We start from the raw sequence: 22,176 nt of genomic DNA on the forward strand, positions 1-22,176 counted from the left end.
GTTCTCGGTTTTGCTTTCGTTTCATGTCTAAAGTTTAACATCAGACAAGCTTGATGTTATGCTGCACTCCAGCGTCACCTGTGCACTTTCCCCCCACATTTTTCTGCTACAGTTCGCAGGAGTGATGTTGGTCCTGAGATCCAGTTTTGCTTGTGATTCCCCTCAGCTGTGTTGTGTCTAACAGCAGGAGCGTCATTGAGATTTCCCTCAGAGTTTCTCACTGTCAGCCCATTAAAACAGGACAAGAGCAAAAGCACAGCGGGGAGAGACAAGCTGTCAGTCAGACTACACACACATACACACACACACGCACACACACACACACACACACATTCATGCACACACACATACACACAAAGACTACCCTTGTATGTGAGACTGTAATTAGCTGCCTGGGTCTGCAGTGACCTTTCTTTTCCTGCTTTTAAAGTAAACGCCCGTTCTGGACTGAAAGTGTAGCCGCGACATCACTAATGTCTTTTATGTTCATGGGTTTTACGTTTTCAAAGTCACTGACCAAGATATTGTCTCTAATATACAGCATTTAACAGCATGTAACTTTTTACACGTAGAGACACACCAGCAGATGGATCTGTCTTCTGTCAGGCAGAGTGGGTGCACAATAAACTGGGAAACTCCTACAGTTGACAGTAAAATGAGTCCCCAAGTATTAATTAAAATGGCGCATACATATGTGCTTCATTTGTAGATGCATTTTGTCAACTTGCATTCCAGAGCTTTTACTGTGGCCAGAAATAAACAAAACAACATGGACATGACAAAGCGGAGGAGGAGATAGTTCCTCTTTTGTCTGCTATTGATTATTTTCAATGATGAATCATCTCTAGTATTTACAGTAAAATTATTTCAGAGTTAAGCATCTAGAATTTCTTCATGTCAAATTGGCGTCTACGCTCTAATGTGAGAGACAAACTGTTGCCATTAACAAATTCTTCAGAAAAACAGATTTACAAAGCTTGAGCAGTGTGAGAATTTTTGTTTTGCAAGAGTCGATTTGATTGAGGTGGAGAACATAAAATACCAATCATTTCCTTGGATTCACATGCTCATCTTGCCTCTTAGTTTCATCCCAGTTGGAGTTTATTTGACTTGAATAGAACTTGATTATAGACACTGTACTGTAAGCCCAAATACTTACACAGTCCTTCTTCAGAGACATTTATCTTGTTGCTTCATGAGTTTCAGATACCAGAAGAAATTGGTTATTAAACCACATGATCATTTTGCAATGTAATTTTCATCATTGGATTATTTCACTATGCAACAGCATGAAACATCATTAAAAATCAGTCAGAAGTAAGATACTGTTTTTTCTTAATTTTTCTTAGTTCCACTGTCTGACTCTGCTCGATGGTTCACTAAACGAGGGCTGCAGTCTGTCTGATCCTGCGTGCCGAACACTTAACTGCTCCGGATTAAATTATAGATTTCAGAGCTTTTAAGAGGGCCAACAGCTGCAAATCTATAATATCATTTCGTTCCTCGTCAAATATTTAAGAACATCTGAGGTTTTCCAGAGTTTAATTTTCTGAACTCTTGAGTTATTGATAGGTCCGCTCCCAGTTAAATTAGTGAATTTGTGCTCGGGAATGCATGACCAGTGCAGCCATTCTCCTCTACAAATGCTTTCAGTTGAATTATTATTTATATGTATCTATTTATTTATTTGCAAAAATGAAGACAGCTTTTGTTAATCTCACAAATCTCTCAAAATAAATGAATGAAGTGTTTACACTGATGTTTTAAGTCTTTATTATGCAGACTCGTCCAACTACTAATAGACTGTTTTGCAGAAGAGGTCGTCACATGTGTACTGACCACCAGGTTTGTGCAGTACAATCAAACTCATGCACAGCAATCTTTTCTATATAGAGGAAAGAAAGAAAGAAATGTACATTGGAGGCTTTTCTTTTGAGAGTTGAGTACACAATGAATTGGCGCTAATGATTATAAAGATCGCCTGACTGCAACAATAACACAATATTTGTCAAGTCATGAATATGTGCAGGTGGCTCATCCATTAAGCTACAGGAGGTCAAAAAGGGGTAAAAAAAATACATTTATTTGCAGAATACTCTTGTTAATGACCAAACACCTGCAAAACTAATGACATTCCCATCAGGATCCAATTAGTAAATAGGACACACGCTAAATATGCCTGCTAAACACAAGCATATTAGCATGCTGACGTTAGCATTTAGCTCAAAACACCACTGGGCCCCACAGAGCCGCTATCACGGCTCACCTAACTAGTTAAGAGGAATATGGGGCTGCGTACAGACAGACATCTGCCCAGCCTATTCATCAGCCCCAAGGTGTGGCTGTACAGACTCGAGTGGACCGCTCCTATCATCATCAAGCTGTCCTCAGTCTCAGTCTGTCATTACCCCCTTTGACTTTTACAGACTTGAAAACAGCCATAAAATGCCCCATGAACTTGCACCCTGCCTGTCTATTATCATGCTCACGCAGAAGCCTTCTCAACATGAAACAGCCTCGAAATGTGCTTTTTTGTGTAAGTAGATTGCCAGTCAATTAAATTGCTGCTGAAATCTGATAGCTGAGATGGCAGGCGGAGATGGGCTCTGAAAGCCTTCACAGTCTGTAAGAAGAGACAGAATCAATGTAGAGTGGAGTAAGCCTGTGTATAATGGACATTAGTGGGCAGAGCTCTGGCACAGATCACATTAGAGCCAAGAGTGCTGAAGTCTGCCAACTGCCCCAAACATCCATTAGCAGCCCAATCAAGCTGTGTTTGCTCAACACTCATGCATTTGTTCACTTTGCCTTGAAGATACTGTAGACAAACTTCTATTACACGCTGAAATTGCAGTTTCAAGTTCTCATTACGTTACAAGAAAAACGTGCAAGAAAAATCACAGTGATTATGGAAGTAGTTATAAACTTGTATGCAAAGTATGACCCCCGTACACCTCACCCCAAAATGTGTCTCATATCCAGGTTGTATCTATATGATGTAACCTAATTTCAGTAAGGCCACTTCAGTCAAAGAAAACTTTATTTCCATTAGCAGTATTATACTTGGCAGTATGGCTCTGTTCTGGGGCCTCGCTGCCTTTTCTAGGCGTACGCTGAAAGCCTCTTTCACGTGCCTACGTGGAAAGCCCGAGGCAGAGAGAGCAAACCTCCCTGCCCTTCCATGCACCTACATGGAAAGCCTAAGGCATGGAGAGCAGCAGCAAAGACCAGTGAGAGAGATGAGAGATCTAATGTAGGTCCGATTGCTTTGTCCAGCTCAAACAACCGTACAGTTTTAGTTTCTCCACCATTTCGTTAGCCATTGCTTCATAAATTGTTCAGTTGCAATATGAATTGCCAAGTTTTGCTTTTATACTTTCATCAGACCAAATCGAAGGCAGGCTCGTCCTGACTCCATCCATCTTGAATATCTGGTTAATGGCTGCTTCCCTGCTGGTTCGGAACAGTTGCGTGCAATTACTTATTTGTTATATGTAGACTGAAAATACAGTTGCATTGTGTGTTGTGTTTAACAACACATCTCTGACTACCTATGGAGGTGGTTTGGCTGATTTGATCACAGTCCATCCTCAATGCGTTTTGGGTGCATTTACACCCTTAGTTTCCTGTGGTCAAGCACTATCCAGTTGCAGTCTGATCACCCACAAAGCAAATTTAAGGTGCACAGGGGGTCTCTGAGTGCCATCATCGTACATGGAAAGAGTTTCCATCCATTTGAGCCCTGCCCTGCCTTTCTCCCTCTCTCTTTCTGAGGAGAAGGTAAAGTGGCCTCATATGTCACAAAGCGTCACTTCACTGCTGTCAGGAGGTTGATGTATGAGGACCGAAATGGCCAGTGCTGAAACAGCAGACCACATACACACGCACACACAGATACACACAAACACGAGATTGATGGATGACACCAGTATTAGGTCCAAAACTGAGGCGCTTTGCCCGGTAGCAGATGAACGGTTTTTGGAGGTCGGGAGACGACCTACAGCTGCAACAATCAAATGTTTTTATTGGTAGCAATCTTATCTTTATGAGAAAACTCATTCTGGAGTCTTTGGATTGTTGAGACATTTTTCTTCCTCCAGCTTGAAATCAGAGAAGAAACCATCCGTCAGAGTTGAGCTCTTTATGTGACTAACAACACCCCGGTTTCTTACAAGCGAAAACCATTGATTAAGCTGTTTGTTGATTTGCCTCTATCGGAAACCTGATTTGTGCCAGCAAGAGAGGCAAAACATGAATTATTGATCCGGTTTAAAAGCCTGTCCACCCCTGCTGGTGTGTTTTAGCTGTAATTTCCTCAGGATTTTTTAAAGGGGCCTCTCAGATGCGATTTTGTCTTTTCAAACTAAATTCTTTTCATAAGCCTTGTCTAAAACGACGACCTCAGCAGAATCAAATCAGTGTGTTCCTCAACATGTTGCAGAGGGGCACCTCTGAGCTAATAACATAAGCAAAGATCTGTTGACACCCAGTTGTTTGGACATGTGTCTGATTTATAGATTAGATTTCCTCCGCCCTCTTGGCCAGCCTCTTCCCCTGTATGTGTGTGTGTGTTTTGCTCGGAGTGAAGCCAGCTCAGAGGATGCGTCTGCCAGATGACCCCTCGGCAGAATGCGTACCACACTACGCCCCTCCCCTCTTTCTGCGTCAGCTGACTAGCTTGGGTAAACTGTGGTCGGCTTGTCTCGTGTAAGCGGAGAGGGGGGAGAAGCAGGGGCGCTGGGAAGTTTTAACCATGAGAGAGTGTTTGCATCATGACCCCAGCATATCTCTGCATACTGTACTCTTAAAATATGTGATTGATCCCTCCTTTTAAATTGCTGACAGATGTCTCCCCCCTCACCATCCATGCCTCCATCTCCCTCTTTCTCACACACACATGTTGGGCCCTGATGTTCCCAGAATTCTTCCGGGAACCTCTGGGATGCCGTCCCAGACGTGGTAACATAACTCCCACCACCCTCTTGTCCGAGCCAGCCCTCATCCCTCAGAGGTCCCGTGACACGAGGATTGCTGGGACTCAGCTGGCCTGGAAGCTGTCCTGCACTTATGAAACATTTGGCAGATTTTAAACACAGTTGCAGTTTATGAAGTGATGCTGTCACCGATTTCAGCTCAGTTTCACTGGGACATGGTCTCACACCGACAGAGCTGAATCATGGAGGTGTTGTCTGCCTTTGTGTTGCAGTGTCTTTGTCTGCTCTGCATTATCCTGCGGAGAATTGGTTATGGAGGATTGTGTCCATCTGCTGAGTGAGATTTCTTGGAAACAGAGACACAGTGCGGATAGAAAGATGAAGGACGGGGTTTGTCTTGTGGGTGATCAGCAGAAAAGTGAAATCAAGTCCTCAGCACGAGATCCAGTGTGTGTTTGTTTGTGTGTGCGTTCGTCCAGCTGAATTTTAAATGTACTAAACAATGGGTCCAGTGTGATTCTTTTACATGCACGCGTCCTCAAGCCTCCCTCGGCTTCCCCCTGTGATTCATTCAAAAGATGTATTGTCCAAATAAGCCTTTGATATTCATATTATTATTTTTAACAGGCTGGGTCAGCGGGAAGCTCACTGTGTTTGGAATCTTGGCGTTTGCCCGCCCCCCTTCGGCCCAGACTGAGGGCAGACATAAGTAGGTCAAAGTTTAGTGGAGCGTCCTGTCTGAGCAGGAGGATTGGAGAGGTGGAGGAGGGTTAATAAACAATATCATAATGGCATTGTAGCTTTACTTAAATACAGAGTTTGACCATCTGCCTTTTATGAAAACATTGTCAGTCATCAGGACCAATAAACATTTATTAATGTTGTATTTACACAGAAAGATTAATGGCTGATTGTAAAGTAAAAACTCATAAAACCCATTAATGAAAGTCATAGAGCATGACTGGTGGTTAATCTTGTGGGATGATTTTAGCTAATCACAGCTATACTGGCATAAATGATTTGATTAGATATCAAGAAACTGCAGCATGGAAATGCCAAAGATATGTTTATGGTCAGAAAGAGAGTCTCACCTGCATAATAAAATATCTAAAAAAATAAATATCTTTTACTATATGTACCTAGTTTTATAGAACCATATTTAAGGGAGTCTTTGAAAACACGTGTCTTTGTGATTATTTCTTTGTTGTTGTTTTTTTTTAAGCTGACCTCCAATTTTTCCTCTTGCTGCAGTGACGCATAGCACTGCACATTGTATCAGTACACCATGACATTACTGGTGTGCCAAGGTACAGTTAGGGCTGGGCAATGTATGTATATTGTATTGATATGCTGCTTTGAGACTAGAAATCATCTTAGATTTTGGATATTGTAATATCGTAAGTGTTGTCTTTTCCTGCTTTTAAAGGCAGCATTACACTTAAGTGATGTAATTTTCTGACCTTACCTGACTGTTCTCTTCTATTTTTTTTTTTACCTTTACTCACTTAAACATTTTATATATATATATATATATCCACATTACTGATGATTATTTATCAAACATTTCATTGTGTAAATATTTTGTGAAAGCAGTCACAACCCTACACTATCACTGCAGTATTGATTTAGAGGTATTTGGTTAGAAATAGTTACAAGTGCAACACAGCTCATTTAACACACTGACTACGTTAACATGCACAAAATATGCTGGATTTTGTCCTTATTTCTAAATAACAATATGTCTGTTAACATGACTTATGTTCCTATTTACGTGCAGATGTGCAAACTCAGATTAACGTGCACTAGCATGTAGTTTATTACAGCAAAATGTAGAAAAGTGGAGCAGCTAGAGCTGTTCCATTTTACTTCTTTTTGTAAAAATAGGATTTTTTCAATGTTATCCACTGGTGGTGGACTTCACTATTCCTTCCTTCATTCCTTCACCCGCCTTCTTAAAAATGTAGGTGTTGTGATATTTGCACATATTGAAAAACTTGTTGTTATCCAAGTCTTTCATAATGTTTGAAAGTAGGTGTGTTTCTATTTCCAACCTGAAATGTGGGCTTTTCTTTTTTAGCAAGTATCTCTACACCAGCCTCGCAAGCTGTTGGCTAGGTGTGTGTACAACGACAGAGCTGACTGTAAACATGCAATAGGCCGTGTGTGCAAACTGCGGTCAAAACCCCAATGGAGACGCATATTTTGAATTAACTGTATACATGTCCAAATAATGCACCTAAAACCCAGATAATACTGCCACATCTGACATGTCTTAATTGGGAAATACTACATTAAAAAAAGCCAAATTCAGAATATCTTAATTCTGCTTACATGACCCATATCAAATTCAGAATATTGCCATATTTGGAATACTAGTGGAATATTAGTGTGCATGTGAACGTAGTCAGTGATGCAGGGTGCAGTGTTAGGCTGAAACAAACTTTCAACCAGAGATGGCAGCAAAACACTGCTTTACATTCTGATGTTTAGTTACTCTTTAAACTCTCAAATATGTAAATTTAGTTACAGTTGGGCCCTTGTAGATAAAAATATGTGCAGCTTACACACCTTTTATTTATGACACTGATTATTTCATGATTGCCTACCCTTTAAAATTACCATCAGACAAGACTTGAGCCATGTTAGCAGCTCTGTGAGGCTGCACAGCTGTGCTTTGAGCTAAATGCTCATGTTAGCATGCTTAGCACTAAACACAAAGCACAGAGGAGGTCATTTTAAAACCATTTACATGCTATGTGATACCTTATGTTTCCTTGTGAGATGATCCAGTCACTAGTAGTGTGCTGCGATGGCTGATAGGTGGCCCCTAAGTTGGCCTTGTTGACCCTTTAAAGCTAAGCATACCTCTACAGATTAGGGTGTCTGGGTGACCAGGTGGGTGAGAGGTCAGGCTGTCGGCTGGAGGGGTGAGGGTCATGTCATGTGGTGGGAGCTAGGCCTTTGTCTGAGTCTAAATTTAAGACATGTTGTTACTGTAGCTCCACTTTTAGAACAGAAATGTCTGGCATCAGATACTAGAAAAGATCTGGAATATTTATAGTAGCTGTCAGCTGAGTTTGTCGAACAGGAATATATCCCATTCCTCCCCACTGTGAGAGAGCTTTCAAAAATCAGATGTTATTGTTGACATGAGGATAAAATAAAATGTCAGCCGACCAGGATTTGCTGGAGTTTAGGACGTAGCTCTTGTCTGCTATCAGAGATCAAACGGATAGATTAAGGTGGAGACGGAGTGGTTTGGATGGGTAGCGGCAGTTGGATACGGAGATGAACGGATGAAATGAGGCCAGTGTCATCCTGTCTCATTTACTATGCAGGGTTGGGAGGGGATTAGCCTCGCTTACATAACTCAGTCTCCCCCTCCGTCTCCCCCCTTAACTAGCCCATCTCCCCCTTTTCTCCATCCCACACACTCTCCCACTGTCTTCTGAGATCACAAGATTGGCGGTGGCCTATTTGTTATTCCAGTATTTCCAGTATTTTGAATTTCTTTCATTCTTCCTTTGTTATTTTAGCTCATCTTCTCTTTGGGACAAAAATCCTCAGAGACAAAAGACAGAGGGAGACTGAAAATGGGGATTTGGGGGAGATGATGAAGGGAGGGATGAAAATTAGGATGGAGATGCAGGGATGGAAGATGGAGTTGGTGGAGGAAATAGAAAGCAAAGCGAATGTGATAAAAGGTCTGCAGATAAAGGAAAAGAGGAAAGAGGAGGATGGGGGGGGGGGGTGAATGAGATGAGTCTATTTATAGTTTATCCCTGCTGTTGGGTTAGACCGCCTGGCCCAGTGTGGCACAGCTCAGCGTCCATGTCAGTCCTCATGTCAGTCTCCATTAGCTCTATATACACATCTAAACAGTATATAGTATACCCTGGGGCTGAGGCTGTCACGAAAACGTGTGTACGCTGACCTTTGCCACTGAGTTAAAGGAAAATTACATACTGACAGATCTGACGGTGTGTGTGTGTATGTGTGTGTGTAAGGTGCTAGAGTTAACAGTCACACAGTGTCGTGAGATATATATATACATGCTGTGAAAGGTGGGGGAAGTTGTGTGCCACTCAGCTCAGCGCGCGACAAGATTGTCTTTTAAGGCAAATGGTGCACTTCAGAGAGCAGTGGCTTCAATTTAAAACACAAAATCAAACACAGAGTTCACACCAAAGAACATCTTCTCCCTGATTTTACCTCTTAATCTTGGGAATAAATTAACCGTGCACCATCTCCCATGTCCTTCAAGTTATTTTTTGTTCTTAGATCACATTTGCATATCCGTGTTCTCATTTTTTTTTCCTGTCCTCACACATACGTTCAACTACAAGCGCACGTGCAGGTGGATGCGTGTGTTTCAGAGAGAGAAACGTGTTCCCTCAACTACATCGAACTGTGGGTTTCCCTTCTGGCCGACTTTGATGGTATCTATGCTCTTGTTTTTCGTACAAGCTGCAGGCAATTGCACACACGCATGATCTAACTGAGTCACAGGCAGAAGAAATAGCTCCTGTTTTAAGCTAAATTCAGGTGGTGTTCTGCTGATAACTTTTTTTTTTGTTTATTTTTATGTACTGTAGCGGTGTTGGCTCAGGGTCATTTTGGTTTCATTTTCACGCTTGTTCGGTCCCAGATTTGGCTCCACTACACAAAAACAGCTCTCATTTCCTTGCGTAGTCAATAACGCGACTTCTAACCAATGGCCATGTATATTTATTCATTTTTTTTAGGGGAATATGACCAAATACATTTTATTTTTTTAATCAGCCTACAATGGGAAACATTTCATGGGAAGTTATTAAATGTGAGCTGAAGGCTGTGAGGACCAGCCAGCGACTGTATAAGTTCCTGGATGATTCATGGAACAGTCTCCGGGTTGCACAGGACCTCGTTTGTTTCTGCCGTCTCTGCCTCCGGCTCACCCTGCTCCAATAACACACTTACTGTGGCCGTGGCAGAGGACACATGTATACAGACACACTTTCATGAACACACATGAACGTAAGCATTCACAATATGCACATGTGCAGGTGCCTGCACGCTTACAGAGATCCAGACAATATATTCATTTTCACTCTCACCATGTAGTGTGTAGTACATCGTGGCAGAGCTCGAGAACCGTTGCAGGGCTTGAGAGAAATATTAGCATTTTTATTTCTTTGTTCTTCTGTCTCAAACTTAATCTAGTGCTATTTCTCTTCATGCCTTTGTTGCTTACTGATCATAGTCTGTAAATAAGAGTTTTCTCTCTGCTGTGACACAGAGTGGCACGTCTGTGACAGTAGTGGAAATTTACTACACTACTGCACTTACTCAACTGTTTGTCCTTCGTCTCAGAAGGAACTTATACTTTAACTGCACTGCATTTATTTGGCAACCATAGCTAGTTTTCAGAGTAAGATTTTACATGTTTAAAGCATGATAGGCTTATAAAATAAACAACACTGTCATTTTTTGGCTTGTGTCCCCTTTACATAAAAGCAGCATCTACTTGGAGTCTAGGATGGCAACTAACCATTGTTTCCATTGTCCATTTAAATGGTGATTATTTTCCTGATTAACCAATTAGTTGTTTGGGCTACAAATGTCAGAACATGGTGAAAAAAGTTGATTAGTGCTCCCTAGAGCCCAAATTCACATCATCAAATGTCTTGTTTTGCTCACAACCCAAAGATACTCAGTCACAGAGGAGGACATCAAGCAGACAATATTTACATTTAAGAAACTGGGATCAGAGATTTTGTCTTTTAGTTTTCTTAAAACATCACATTAATTGACGATTACTTAAATAGTTAACAACTAATCAATTAATCGTTGCAGCTCTATTGGAGTCCCTTGTTACATTTCAGATGTTGTTAGCAGTCCCATCCCCACCACAGTGACATTTCCTCTTTAAAATGTCTAATATGGTTTCATTTAAATAACTGTTCGAGGCCCAGAAAAGGTCAGAATGTTGTACTTCACAAAACTGCAAAAATTAAAGAGAAACAAGACTGCACATTTGTGTAGCAGAACATCTTAAATGCTGCTTAAACACTGATGCAGCACCAATAACTAGAAGAGACAGGCATTTTGAGAGCGCAGACCACCGTGACCAAACGCCCTATTTGGAAGAGTGAAAGAAAGTGAAAAATAATATATATAATATGTGTATCCATCCTTTAAATAAAATCTGCACCAAAATTTCAAGGTTTCCTCTTTTGTCCATGCTTCAACCTTCCACCAAGTTTCATGAAGATCATTAGTTTTCTGTAATCCTGCTGACAAACAGACAGACGGAAACAAAAACATATCTCCTTGGCGAAGGTAATAATACAATATTGTAGTATTGTAGGGTCCTTCTGCATGATATGTACTTTTACTTTACATACTTGTTTGTTAGGTTTGTTTGGTTGGCTGAGTTGCAGGAAGTGGAGCAGGTCGTCCACTAATTGGAAGATTGGCACTTCGATCCCTGGCTCCTCCAGTCTGCATGTCGAAGTGAACTTGGACAAGATACTGAACCCCAAATTGCTCTCGGAGGCTGTGCCATCGGTGTGTGGATGTCTGTGTGAGTGATGAGATTAGATCCTGATAAGCAGATTGGCACTTTGCAGGGCAGCCTCTGCCATCAGCGTATGAATGTGTGTGTGTGTGTGAATGGGTGAATGTTGCATGTGGTGTAAACCGCTTTGAATGATAAATGCAGGTTCATTTTTAAGCACTGAATATTTTGTTGATAATATCGCTGCAGTTTTACTTAAGTGGGATTTTTGAATGCAGGACTTATAGTTGTAATGGAGTATTTTCACATTATTTTACTAGTACTTCTGCCAGCACTGCTCCGTGAACTGCAGCCTCTGAGTTGTTTCCATGTGTTCTTGTGACACGGGTGGGGAAACACGATAGAGACAAAAATCTTTCACAGTTCTGCAGCGGGCGTGAAGCATGACAGCAGCCGCCTCTCATGCTGTTTGTCTCATTTCAACTTTCTCTGCATTTAGGCTCAACGCGCAGTTAAATTGCAGCCAGATGCTGACAGGTGCTTCAGTGTGTTTCCATGAAATATGAGCAGATCTTTCGTCTGGCAGACCCCCTGCTCTGTGACAACTTCCCCTTGCACACTATGTTCCCTCTGCTTTGAGCTGAGGAAGAAGGAATCTGTGCATAGAAATGTATTTGACATAGTAGAAGAAAAGCTAAAGACGGGGAGACTGAGAAGAATATGAGAGGAGATAAAGTGTGTGAATGAAAGGAGATGATCCACATCCTCCAGACAGACAAATTCTTACAACAGCAGTGGCAGGCTGATAGAGCTGGAGACGACAAAAGCCAAGACAAAGCTTTTGGCTGTCGTTTAAACACTGAAAAGTCAAATTAAAACTTTCCTACAGTCTTTTTTTTCCCTCATTCATTAATTTCATCCTGGTCTCTTCATTTCCTCGGTGCAGTCGGTTTTGGTCCTCCTGACCACGTCTCACTGTGTCCCCACAGAAGACCCCCATTAGTCATCAACTATCTATGAACATGCAACATCATCCTTTTCTTCTGGTGTGATTTTAATAGTAGAAGTTGATTGTGTGCGGCTGTGGCTGAGCATCAACTTCTGCTCTTCAGATCAGTTTCAGAGATAGAGTTGACCCACCACTGCCGCCGCCGCTGCTGCTGCCATCCCCCCACCCGATCTCATGTAAGATTTGAAATCTTAGAGGAACATTACAGAGTAGAGAGAGGGGTCGGGGAGGAGAGTTAGAGGAGGAGTGTATCGATTAGCTGTTGGACTTCAGGGAGGATTGAGTACTGTACATGATGAGCTCATTCTCCTCTGGCAGACGTAGAAGTACATTTACTCAAGCGATATTTGAGTATTTCCATTTTATGCTACTTTATACCTCTACTAGGGCTGCTACTAACGATTATTTTCATTGTTGACTAATCTGTCGATTATTTCTTCGATTAGTCGACTAATCATTTCATCGAAAAATGTGTTAAAATGTTGAAAAATGTCGGTCTGTCTCGCTCAAACCCCAAAATTACGTCATCTAATGTCTTGTTTCATACTCACGCCAAAGGGTTTTAGTTCACTGTCACGGGAGAGTGTGTAAAGCTGCCAATATCTGAACATAAGAAGCTGCAGTAAGAGTATTTTGGGGTACTTTTATAGTACTTTTCTATGAAAAATGACTCAAACCGATTATTCGACTACTAAAATAGTCACTGATTATTTTAATAGTCGATTAGTCATCGATTAGTCGACTAATCGTGGCAGCCCTAACCTCTACTGCACTAAATATTGTACTTTTACTCCACAACATTTATCTGACAACTACAACACCTTATAAAATATTAAACCATCGTTCTCCAGCCTGTTTGCCTTTTGACACTAATGTAAAAAAAAGCAGTGTCTCTAGTCACATTTCAGATGTCTAAGAGTGATTTTACCTCAAAACCTTTAATAATGATCTCTTTAAATCACTGCTGGAGACCCAACGAGTTCAAATGGTGAAGACACAAATAGACAAGTAGACATAAATATCTGTAGCAGAACTTTTCTTTTTCTGATTCTTGGCACTGTGGTGCAGTGGATAGCATTGTGACCTTGCAGGGAGAGGGTTTCTTGTTCAAACCCAGGTGTATGGAGTTTGCATGTTCTCTCCGTGTCAGTGTGGGTTTTCTCCGGGTACTCCAGCTTCCTTCCATGGTCCAAAGACATGCAGGTTAATTGGTGACTCTAAATTGTCCGTAGGTGTGAATGTGAGTGTGAATGGTCGTCTGTCTCTATGTGTCAGCCCTGTGATAGTCTGGCGACCTGTTCAGGGTGTACCCCGCCTCTCCCCAATGTCAGCTGAGATAGGCTCCAGCAGCACGTCTGTTTCTGAGGATATATAGCACCACAAAGTTGCACTGTGTTCAGACAGTTGCACTGAGTCTTAAAACCTGTCTAGGGCTACTTTTTACCACACAGAAAATTGATCCGGAATCAGTAAGGGAATCGATAAAGAAACAGAGCCATAGGCAGATTTGATAATAGTGCTGGTATCAATAAATCTTATCAATTCTCATCCCTGTTTACCAGTAATACTGGCATTGTTGTTTAGGTACTTAAACCTAAGTAAAGGTCAATATTCAGTCAGGCATATGAAGTCCTAATTTGATAACATCAAAAAACATTTCTATATTAGGTTTACTAAGAAGCTGCACAAAATGTTCCTTAAATTTGAAGTAGTTGCACTGTAAATGTAATTTCGGTCAAATGCAGCCATAGCAGAAGAGTAGATAAAGATGGACACATTCATATACCAGATGGTGCAGTAAAATGGTGCAGGTAAAACATTTTGGTACATATACACAGTACACAGTACTTCTCACACTGATCTCAGTGCATGTTTTTCTTCTGCTGCTGGATAAAGGTGAAATAGTTGATTTAAGGCATGAATTAAAACAAAGCTAGAGGGCTTAGTTTGGTACAGGATGTATTCAAATAATTATTTCTTCTATTAATTGTTGTTACAACAGTGTTTCCCTGAGGTCTGAATATCAAATCAGTTTTTATTGAGAAAAGCCACCTTTGCATATCCACACTTAGACAGGCTGCCCTCTAGTGACCAGCCCTGGCTCTACACCGAGCCTGACCTCAGCTCCTGGATCAGAAGTGAAGTGCAAACTAACAGAGTTGGAGTTTAATATATTCGGCAAATGGATCTGTCAGAGCAGCGCGGGCAAATGCAGTCACCATTGTTGTTTTTTTTCCGTAACCTATGAGATGAATGGCCCTCATTAATCATGGCCATTTGTCTTCAGTTGTAAGAGTAGAGGTCAGTGATTAAACCTTGTTCTCTGTAATGAAGCCAACTCTTCGTCTCTATCTCTCTTTCTCTCCCTCGCTCAGAGGATCAGAGGGAGAGTTGCATTTCGCCGCTGCTCTGCTCTGCTTTTCATGGCTCTGATGTTGTCTGCCACCAAATCCCAGCTGAATAAAAGTCAGAAATTGAAGCAGCAAATCATGTTTTATGTATGTGTGCTTACACAATGAAAGCAGGCTGGAAAGTGGGCCAAGCATCACACAGGGCATATTATGGCAACAAAGCAGCTTTCCACTTTCTTGGAAAAAACCACAGTGGCAGACGGCAGAGTGCCGGGCGCAGAGTACAATATGAGTGTTCAGTTAATGACAGCAAAAATGGAAAGAGAGATACATAGAAATTGCATTACCTGACTGCTCTATTCCTGGAGAGTGTTTTACTATTCCCATTGATTCTATTCTGGTGTAGAAACGGCGCTGTTGACTCGTATGCTCCATTATTTAATAGATATGTCTGGGGAAGAGCAATATGATGATATACAGTACACAGTGATACTGAGATTTTTCAGTTTACACAGAGGAAGCTATCGCTTAGATATCTCTGGCTGCTCAGACCAGGGATGCAACTTTATACTGTGTTCATTATCAAGTCATCTGGGTATTATTTTCTTGATTATTAATTAAATGTTTGGTTCATGAAATGAAAGAAAATAGACCAAAACGTCTGCTTGACTTCTTCAGATTGTCTGTTTTGTCTGACCAACAGTCCAGAATCCCAAAATATTATGTTTACAGTGTAAATCATGAGAAGCTAAACACTTTGTTCGAGCTGTAACCAGGCAACATTGCATTTACCAAATGTTTGCACCGGTGTTATTAGGGCTGTGCATTGGCAAGAATCTGGCAATATGATATGTATCCCCATACTGGGGTAAGATTCAGTATATTGCGATTGGGGCCAATGGATGATGTCATCCCCCACCCCCAACCCACTCCCAATCCTTTAGTGGGGCACAGGTTTGTGGTGGCGCTACTGGCATTCGCTGCATGTTTATAAAATAACAATTCAGATTTATTTATCAGATGAACTGTAGGCTGCCAGGTGGGCAATGTGGTACCTTTTTAAGTGAATAAGTTGGTCACCATCCTGAAGATTTGCTCCCATCAACATCACTGATCAATATGCTCACATCTGCTGAGCTGCCATTTTCTTTAATTCACTGGAGTATAAATATCACAGGCTCTGGCAGAGGGGTCAAAAAGTGACAAAGCAGTGTCCATAACTTACTCAGAAATAGTCCAACTTCTCCTCCATTTTGTCTGTCACTTGCTCTCTCAAACACACACACATGCCCACACACACACACATTGATGAACGATATTTCCGTTTTTAAAGAAAAAAAGCCACATCTGTTTGTTCCAGCTGCTCAAATGTGAAGATTCACCTCTTTCCTCTGTTTTACATCACTGTAAGTTTAATGTCTCTGTGAGGTTTGGGACTGTTTTTGTGACAAAACAAGACATTTGAAGATGTAACCTTGGACTGGAAAACTGTGAAGGGCATTTTTCATTATTTTCTGACATTTTACAAATAAAGCAAGAAAACTATTAATGGATTGATAAAGAAAATAACTGGCAAATTAATCAAAAAGGAAAATGATAGTGAATCACAGCCCTAGTTATTTCATCTCTACACTGTTTCTCATAAAATGTGCTATATAACATATACAATATATTGATATTGCATCATAAAATGATGTATGCTGTGACACATGGAGTTTTTGTCCCCATTACCTACCCATAGAAAAGTCTAATACATGTGTCCATGTGTTTGTCATTCTTTAGGATGGAGGTGAGCACTTCTCTCTCTCTTGTTTCATTCTGCAAGAGTCACCTTGGCACAGATTTAGCCACGCCTTTCGTGTGACGGCAGCTTCTTTCTCCTTCACCCTCCTTTACTCCTCCCTCATCAGCACAGCATTGAAACACAGTAGAGACCTGGAGTAACCCAATAACTCTAACGTTAGCGGCGCTGTGATTAACAAAGTGAACCCAAACCACATGGGCTGCATAACGTTAATGACACCCTGAGCTGAAGTTAATACTGCAGCGCCCTGTGGGAGTGTGACCCTGAATCATAGTGTCATTGTACTCACATTAAGTGTGGTCCCTGCGGTGAGGACATATGCTGCTATAGCGAGGTAATCTATCTACCAGTGATCTAACGGATTAATAATCTCTATCTAATCTGCAGCCATGGGTTCACATCAGCCTGTCATACAGGGTGAGATGTCATCTCCTGATTAGAGATAGTGCACAGAAAGGGGGTTCAGTGTGTGTGTGTGTTCATCAACTCCACACCCTGCAGAGATCATCACAGGTCATGTCTTTTGGCCTTGAAGTGGATTTATGAAAATTAAAAAAAATGTAAAGCTGATCACAAAGGCCAGGGTCATATCGATGGAATTATATGTGCACGCATGTGTGTGCAAACAGTTCAGTATGTGTGCCTTCATTTGAAATCACTGTTCGTTTGTAAGTCTTTCTTTGATTTTTGGAAATACTAGCAGCAGCATGGCTGTAGGGATGGCCATGTCAGTCCATTACTCTGGTCCAGATTAAAATGTCAGACAACTGTTGGATGGATTGCCATGAAGTTTGCCACATAATGTTCATGGTTGCCAGAGGATGAATCCCAGCGACTTTGGTGATTCCCTGACTTTGCCTCTAGTGCCATGATGAGGTTGACATTTAAGTGAAATGTCCTGACAACTATTGAATGGATTAGGGTTGTAAATTATGAAAAAAAAAAAAAAGAAAATCATTAATCACTGCGATTAATTTGACAGATATTGTGACTGTGACATGAGTCGAATTTTAGTGGGAATGGTAACTTCTGCATTTCATTTTCATGAAAAAAAAAACCTAAAAAAATTTGATGAATATGTCATTTTTGCCAGTGTCTTTACTTAACAAGCATGTCCCCTTATGTCTGAAGTGTGATCTTTAGACTGGAATATCTCTGTTGCACCACAATGCTTCATTTATGATGGTATGTTGTACCTTTTAGCTCTTGTGATTTGTATATTAAATTTAGTCATATTGCAGTTTTGAATGCATTGTTTTTATCGATAAAATTTTGTCCCAACATTCATGTTCCCTCGATGATGAAGTATGATAACCTTGGTGATGCCATAGTGTAACTTATCTAGTGCCATCATTAGGTCAAAATTTTAATTTGATCAATATTTCAGTTTATGACTATATAACTGCAAAATTAATGACTGTGCAAAGGAGTGAAGCCCTCTAATTAATTTGAAAGAGGTCAGTCCAGCTCTGGCAAAACAGTGCAAGGTTATCCAGCTGAAAAGTGGCACAACTTTTGACACAACGTGACATCATTTGGCAAATACATGCTCATATTCCTGGTGCATTAGTGAATGCTGTATTTCTACTGTTACACTCACCATTGTCGAAAGTTACCGCTGTGATACCTCGATTTCACCCTGGACTGAATTTTGTTGTCTCATCAGTTTTTTTTGGCCAGTATCATGGTATTACAGTACACCATGGTATTTAGAAATCTAAATGGTATGATTTGTAATACCGTCAAAAATACAGATGCTCCTCTTTTTATTAGACAAATACAGAGTTTCTGTATCGAGGTGATGCAGTGCACAGCATGTGCCACCAGAGGTCAACTGTTGGAATAGGCAGCTGAGCTGAGAAACATGGCCAATGTGAGTGGTGGGGACAGCGTTACAGGACTAAAGCTGTCCAGCAACGGCAGAGATGGACAGGGGGCAAAACTTATTTTTACGCCTAATGCTGTGAGTTGAGGTTTTTTTTTTTTTTTGACCAAATTGGAGTTGGTTATTGCTGTAACAGTGGTAAAACTGACTAAGATTGTTTTGGTGGGTTTGTGTTTCACATCAAGGTCACCAGACAGTAGAGAGTGTGAGGGTGTGTCACACCATTTAGGACAGGGGATTCCATCTTCTAAAGTACGTGCTCTGTTACCTCTGTTACCAAGGTGTATGCACTCCAAAAATGAGAGTTTATAATGCCCCAGTATGAGAGTGGTGGTAGTGCATCTGGGTCTGTAATTCAGCATTGAGCTCCGGTTTGTATGGATCTGTTTTGTTAATTGTGATTAGTTTGTCCGCCATAGCATGGACAGATAACACAGTGCGATCAATCAATACAACATGACGCCCCCCTTCAAAAAATTTAAAATGGTGTGACGTCTACTCTACATTCTTTATTAAGCTAGTTCTGTAAAATTTGTTCTGTTTAGTAAGGACAGTAAGCCTAAGAATATTTCCTTTTTCGACATTTTTTGAGTTTATCAAACTAAAAGAGCTAGAGGTTGGGGCTACAGTAACACCATCATGATATACCATATATCCCAGTGAGAGGTCAGAAAACTATGAAGGTATGGAAAAGTAGATACCACCCAAGCCTACTCACTGGCACCCTGCATTGATTTATTACAGATCTGTTTTGGTCCGAGTCCCTGCTTAGTCCTCTATATATCTCATATCTGTGATATTGATGTTTGCATATCCAAGAAAAAGAATCAACTTAAAGGGGGATGGGGCATCTGAATAAACCCCTGTTATCTCACCAAAATAACCCCCAACCCTCTCCTGTGTCCCTCGGGGAAGGTCTTGGCCATCTGTCCTCCTGGGGGCTCCCTGTTAGGACACACGTATGTCTGTACCCCATGCCTGGCTTCAGATGATCAGGCTGTGTCTCACTTGTGTCCACAATAACAATCTCAAAGCATGTGGCCATCGAATCGGACCTCAAATGGCTGAAACACAATAATCATCTAATGGCAGGAGTCCCAGATCCTGATAGCCACTTTAATCAGTCGTACCTCGGCCTAAAGCCTAACTGACCTCCAGATTTCATGGAAATACATTCATAAGTTTGTGAGATTTTCTGTTGACAGACCAACACATGATTTAATTTCATGTTTGCTCCATATTGATGATATTTGAGCTTCTTAAAAACATCAGCTACATAAGAGCTGAAAGGAAATCTATAGGTTAATCAATAATTGTGCTTTATGTCATCATATGTCAAATTGATGTATTGATTTAGTTTAAAAGGTTTTGTATTTTGTCCTGTTTTCCAAATGAAATTGAACTGAAGATGTTTGGTGGGTGATGGAGGAAAAAGGTCAAGCTTCTCTTCTTTTCCTCCATTGTGTGTTATGTGGTGGATGGGAAAACAATGCACTTTGACATTTCTCTACCTCATAATCCAGGGTAATGTCATTATGCCATTCATGTGGAAGTCATTTGATGATTTCATCCATTGTTGATCAAAGTTTGACCTGAATATCTGATTTTCTGTGCATCCACAACACATCAACCTCCAGCTGATACAGTTTGCCTTGACAATACTTTTGTGTGACTGTCCATATTCTTACAGTCTGTTTCTGACAATAGCTGCAAAAGAGCTTGGTCAGCATCTGTTCGTAGTTCCTGAAAGCAGCTCTGGGGCTCAGGACTGACCCCTGCACTGGGACACCAGGGCCAAAATCAATAGTTGTATTGTATCACTTATCAGACTGTAACAAGCTGACTTATTACCTCATCGGCTGCTTGTGCAGAGACTGGAGAGATGGTGGGGGCGAGCAAAGCAAAATAATGGGTGAGATCAGAAGATAAAAAAGCTTAAATGAAAAAGGGTGAATTAGCAATTTTGTGAAGAGAAGATAAAACCATCCAGTGTACGAATGGAAGAAAAGAGCTTATGTTTTCTGTTATTGGACACCAGGGGGTGGTAACACTGACAAAATCAAACTTCACAAGGTTTTTTTTTTAACCCACTACCTTTGCACTACAGTCTATACTGATATTAACACACAAGAATATACATGCAGTAGTACTGTAGATATAATGAGCAAATCCATGGAGGAATTAACTTCTTATTTCACTCATCTGAAGTCAGATGAGCTCTGGGATTTTATTTGATTAACTCAGGCAGCCCATAAAACCAGGAAACACTAATTCAGGATATTACATAACAACCAAAATCAATATATGATCAAGCTCTACTGCCTTGTTACCTCCTTCTCCTCCATAATTTCCTCCCTCTTTTTTCTCTTCTCCTGTTTTTATGAGTTGCAGTGAAGTCATTTATTCTGCACACTTTTAAGCAGGAAGCACATGCAAACACACAAACTCACATTCATGTATGTTTACAATGTGAGGTTATCAAAAAATGCATTTTCTTCATTGTGAGAATCGAGGTCATCAGGAGAAGCTCAGTGTTGTTGGTTATATTGTTTGTTTGCATGTAGGTGCTTGTTCAGGGGATGGTTACTGAGAGGTAGACTAGACTGGATCTACCTAATAGTCACACGTCACTTAAATACACTTCTAAATCCATTACTTGTACAAAGCGGCCCAAGTCTTGACAATCTTAAAAGAATATTGAAACCCCCAAAGGTCTGTGTACATTGCGCCTTCTGGTCGACACCTTAACCACAACAATAGGATGTGAAAACTGTGACAACTGTGAAAGGAGTCACTTGAGTATTATCACCCCAATCTGCAGCTCCCCTCGGCGTTATAGAGCTTTATAATGAGTTTCAACTTCTTTTTTAACTTTACTGTTTTGTTTCATTTGCTCTCACAGTTTAGTTTTCATAAGCCATAGCAGGAGACTGTTTTCAGTAGCCATTTTTACACAGAGATCGTGCTATAGGGCCGCTACCAAGTCCCTTCTTTATGCCTCCTTTGCATTTTTACACAGACCCAAATGATGACATCATGATGCTGCTTCAGTGTGCGACTATACACTGCATTGCAGATTTGCTGAATCAAAAGAGGCGAGATATGTAACACAACAGCGTCAGCCTCTAGTGTGACATATAACATATTCGTCAGCAGCGCTATCTAAACAACAACAATGGCATTAACGTGTCAATAACAATCATTTATCATCTCTGTTATATGGCAGCTGATCTCATCCTCCCCTCTGAGGTTAAGGAGCTCCTGGACCTCAATGTTTTCCCAATTTAAATACATTTATGGCCACTGTTCTTCTTCTTTGTGTTAGCTGCCAATTGCCACCAGCTTCTTTATAAATCTTCCGTGGTGGGGTGCATGCATAACACGTCCTCAAAACGTCACACCCATCCTGCACATGATCTGGTCCTACAGATTGTCCTGTTCATATAGACAGTTTCAGTGCTGTTACAACCTCCCATCACGGATTAAAGGCGAGACCACTCTGTCCCCCCATTCTGCAATCGTACCTTATATGCAGCACGGGGAGGCGGCATGATAGCGTGATCTTCCAACCTTGAACAGGCAGTGTACATTATCAGACAGACACAGTTAGTGACTAGCTGGTGAACAAAGTGGAGTATTTAGCAGCTAAAGATTTAGATATTTCCCTCAGGGGTTGGTAGAAACTAAGAACAGT

The 22,176-nt window shown here is 41.0% G+C and overlaps 1 protein-coding gene across 2 annotated transcripts in view; it reads left to right on the top strand.

The window, feature by feature from the left end:
* lzts2a (leucine zipper, putative tumor suppressor 2a) overlaps positions 1-22,176 on the top strand; it is a 237,700-nt gene that overhangs the window by 189,282 nt on the left and 26,242 nt on the right. The gene's annotated exons all lie outside the window — the stretch shown is intronic.

Source organism: Epinephelus fuscoguttatus, linkage group LG16 (genome assembly GCF_011397635.1).
Source record: "Epinephelus fuscoguttatus linkage group LG16, E.fuscoguttatus.final_Chr_v1".
NCBI classification, from domain to species: Eukaryota; Metazoa; Chordata; class Actinopteri; order Perciformes; family Serranidae; genus Epinephelus; species Epinephelus fuscoguttatus.